Source organism: Pteropus alecto, unplaced genomic scaffold, assembly GCF_000325575.1.
Source record: "Pteropus alecto unplaced genomic scaffold, ASM32557v1 scaffold76, whole genome shotgun sequence".
Lineage (NCBI taxonomy): Eukaryota > Metazoa > Chordata > Mammalia > Chiroptera > Pteropodidae > Pteropus > Pteropus alecto.
Window position 1 is genome coordinate 13,390,109 of NW_006443138.1, and position 4,629 is coordinate 13,394,737.

The 4,629-nt window shown below is 35.0% G+C and overlaps 1 non-coding gene across 1 annotated transcript; it reads left to right on the forward strand.

Moving 5' to 3' along the window:
- The first annotated feature begins 713 nt into the window (after nucleotides 1–713).
- Nucleotides 714–820, forward strand: LOC112472529. Its single transcript, XR_003043635.1, has one exon. It is a non-coding gene; the product is annotated as a U6 spliceosomal RNA (small nuclear RNA).
- The last annotated feature ends 3,809 nt before the right edge of the window (nucleotides 821–4,629 follow it).

Consider the following 4,629-nt stretch of genomic DNA (forward strand, 5'->3'; position numbering starts at 1 on the left):
TTACTTGATAAAGTCTGAATTATTCTGTCTGGAAAATGAACAATGAGAAAATAACTTCAAGCTACAAGAAAAAAATAAGTGGAGTGATGCTATATTTCTGAGTTAGACCAAATGATGGAAGGCTGAGAGTAAGCATCACATTTCATCATATAGAAAATGCATGACAATATTGGATATTGGACTATAACCACAAGGACAGACTTTGGATAATTTCCAATATCATGTTAGATAATATAATTTACTTAACAGATAAATCAAACATAGCATATTTGTTTTGAGTTTTTGTTTATTTGTTTTTGTTCAGTGTGGAAAGTTCAGATTGATCTAATAGCATAGTAAAATAATATTAAACAACAATATTTTGTAGGTATCAGAAACTTGACTGTGAATTTTCTGTATCTAGTTTCATTATCATTATCATTATCAGAGCTAACATTGATTTGCTCCATGTTTCTTACTGTGCCATGGAGTTATGTATGTTACCGTATTTGATTCTAAACAAAACTCCTTATGTTACATATGCTATTATTATACTAGTTTTAGGGAAAGGTAAACTGAGGCTGAGAACAATTAACTCACTTTCCATAAGATAGCACACACCTAAATCAGTGTGATGCTGAAATACATTCTGCTGCTATGTTCCTAGCAGTATATTTCCATTTTAGTTTTGAGAAAGCATTACAAGAGAGAATTACCATTAAGAGTACTTGGCAGTGCTCTCTTTGGCAGCACATATACTAAAATTGGAACGATACAGAGAAGATTAGTATGGTCCTTGCGCCAGGATGACATGCAAATTCGTGAAGTGTTCCATATTTTTTAAGCAACTAATTGTCTATTATGTTTCAAGAAAGATGGGGAAAAAATAAAAAGTACTTGGCACTCTCTCTAGCCTAGAAAAAGTGATTTAGGGTAATGTATGTTTGAAAAAGGAATAAAAAAAAACATTGATTACAATTTGCATCAAGCATCAAAAACATTGCAAAGTAGCTGACAGAACAGTCCCACAGGAAAATGCAAAGGGAAGGAGAAAGAAGATGGACAGTCAGACAGAGAAAGAAAAGAAAAATCTGGAGAAAATAGAAAGCTAAAAGTCAGCAAGCAGAGACTAAAGCATCTAAGGAAGAACAGGAACACTGCTGCTTCCTCTTCATTCTCCACCCACATAAGGACTGTGCTGAAATGTGAAAATCTGTGAAGTATTGAGGAAGAACCCACATTCTATTATCGTCTCTTCTAAGTTATTTATTGAGAATTATTCTAGAATTTAAGGGAACCGTTTTCCTTCCTAATATATGTAGTTTTCTGCAGTTTCCTGGCTTTGAATCTTCCATTTAATAAATTTTTGTTGATTTACAAACTCCCTAAAGTATAATTTTTAAACACTGGCTTAAATTGTTTTTTTCCACATATTTTGTCTATGACTTTATAAAATCATTTTCTTTAAAATTTAATCAGTACCAAATAGGATAAAAGAATTTACATCTCCCAGAATTATAAATAATTTCCTTTTTAATGAGTTTTAAATAATAGAATCTTATGTCCCTGGCAATTGACAAACAGTAATATTGGTAGCTTCTGAGTGCTGACAGTGGATCAGGCACTGGGTTAAAAGTTTAACATGTTCGAACTGTATTAATTTGCACAAAATCCTGTGAGGAGCATTGTGGCAGAGACTGCTGGTTGCCTGGCAACCTAATTTTCCTTTCCCCCTTTGTACCCAAATTTTATCTAAATGACAAAGTGCCAGCTAAAAGACTCCATTTCCAAGCTTTCCTTGTAGCTGCATGCAGATATGTGACTGAATACCAGCCAATGAGATGTGCATAGCACTGTTGTGTGCAACCTAGGCTGTTGGGAGATGTTCCCTTTTGAACTCACCCTCTACCCTACTTTCTCTTTTTAACTCTTGGAATGCAGATATGTTGCCTAATCATTCAGCAGCCAGCATGGACCATGGTAGTTTGAGGATGGAAGTCATTGCTGAACATAGGGGAGCAGAAAGATAGAAGGATCTTGGATTCTGGATGACTTCCTAGAGCCACCTTACCAGCTTTGGACCAATTTATATCTGTACTTCCTTTATGATAGAGTTAAAACATATGTGTTTAAGCTACTGTTATTTTGGATAGTCTATTCTATGCTATCCCACAAAATTCTTAACTGGTACACAGGTATTGTATCACCTCAACTTTATGGATGAAGAATCTTGCATCTTAACCATGTTAGGTAATTTTTATAGTATTTGGATTCAAATTGGGGTCTGTCTGACTCTAGAACGCAACAATTTACTATGAGATTCTTTCTAACAGAGTACTTTTATTGTGAATATTCAAATTATGTAGCATTAAACATAATTCTTTTCAAAGCAGCAATAGTAATTCATACAGGGGTAGAGACGAAGGCTAGGCAAGCCAAGGTCATGAACACTTTTCCCAAGGAAGTCAGGGTTATTTCAATAGTCACAATCTGTTGGTGCCTCTGGCCATTCCTCAGCTCCTGCCATAAACTGCCCAGTATTACACAGGGAGCTGGATTAGGATGTGCACGACTGCCCGCCACTGATGAGACACAACCTAGACTACTTCCCTTGAGGCACCGCATACATATGTGTATGTGCACAGAAACACCTGTACTGGAGACGTCAGTAAATTTACCTGCTACAATCTACTTTTCCTTCCTGCATATCCTTTTTGACCACAGCCGTAGCCTTTTACTTCATGACCCTTTCTGCTTTACTCCCTCTTCACAGGGTAATTGAATGAGTAGCAGCACCTAATGTTAGTCAAATTCTCCACAAAACACGCTAAGTCATTCAGATTCTCCACTTTAAAAACATAGACCATAATCTTCCTGTAACAGATTAATGGTTGTGTAATTTCCAGATTTTAGGTCATCTATTTTTGGGTCTGTGCAAAACATAAGTAGGCAAAAGAAGCTGCATAGCAGAAGAATGAAGCAGACATTGCAAAAGAAGGAGCTTAGATATATAATTGTGCTAATTGAGAGTTCATAGTACCACTTGGCGGGTTGGTTATCTGTCTATTCTTAAGAGTTCAACCTCACTTCCCTTTTAAGAAGACTTCGCTATCTTCTCAAAATTATTTGGGCTCTGTATCTAATATTTCTATTCTGTACAATTTTACTATTTTAAAATATTTAAAATAATTGGTTAATGTTTATGGTCTCCACTAAGAGGGCAGAGACATTTTCTTATTTCTGTTTCTTAGACAGTGCCTGGCACATAGAGACACATAGAGTAGACACTATGGCCTGAGAAAAAGAGCTTGTCATCTTAATCCTTGACTTTTTTTTATCATGGTCCCAGTTAGATGTAATGGTACTGTGGCTTCTATTTTTTAGTGTCCAATCACCATATTTATAATAATAGCCTCATCTATTCTTTCTTGATTTGGCTGAATATATTTCTGTTTTTTTAAAAACAGAGGACACATAATTAAAGAGAATGTATATTAAATAGATAGTAAGGTGAACAGAGAAGGGAAAGGCCTAAGATTTAGGAATGTAGAAATAGCATAGTGTGAAATGATGGCAGATGTTCAGTTCATTCACTGGTATATGTTTAAAATGAGTGTTGTTATGATTCTCAGGATAAAATTATATCAAGCTTCTATTTTGACCAGCAATTATAAGAAAAGCCTTTAATACAAGACTATTTTTAATAAATAGTGAAATTCATATTAAAAAATGGTATAGATTTTCTTCATTCACATTTTTTTTTTTACCCAAAGAAGGAGAAGCATAAGGGTTAGCATTGCAAGACATAAATAGAAAAACTTATGGGAAATGATGTTTCATTAGAAAGCTCATCTGGGTGACTAGCATGTCCAAGAGAATCTCCTGATTGAGGAAAATAATGGTTTAAAAACCTTCTGTTCAACCCATCAACTCAAATGCAAATTTCCATTATATTTTGTGAATTCATTTAGATGTAAATTATAAATAATAAAAAAATCATAAACAAGCCACTGTTGCAGACAGGGAATAAACATATTTGTGTTTAATACTTTGGAAGAAGGGGTTGCCTAGAACAATTTAAGCTGAGATGCCACACCATTGCTTTCCTTGAAATCACGCTTCATAAGTAACAGATGGCATGAAATCAATAGATCAGAGAATAGCACTTGGCATTCTATCCTCTGGGTAGGAGGAAAAGGATGTTTTAATTTTAAGGAAAAAAAACATAGCTCATCAGCAAGACCGGCTTACAAAGACCTAGAAGAATGCTAAGTGACCAAGTCACTTTCTTTCCATTCAATGTGCAGAAAAGCAGTGAACAGAAATCTGTCAGAGCTCAAGCCTGGTCTTATTTCACTTGGTCTTATTTCCTTATGACTTGTTTAATTTCAAATTACTGGTACTACTAGGAACACATTCCCTTCTTCCTCAGGTAAACTTACATGACTATTTCTTTATGTGACTTTATGTGTAGAAGGAAATCAAAGGCTGAGGAGACAATTGGTGCTCAAGACCTACCAAAGTACCTTATTGTCATTTTACTAGCTATCTTGTTAAACTAAATTATGTGTCATCAGATGAAAAATCCCACAGTCTCTTCCTTCTGCCTTCCTCTGCTCAAATCTCAGGCTATGTATACTGAGTTGGTGT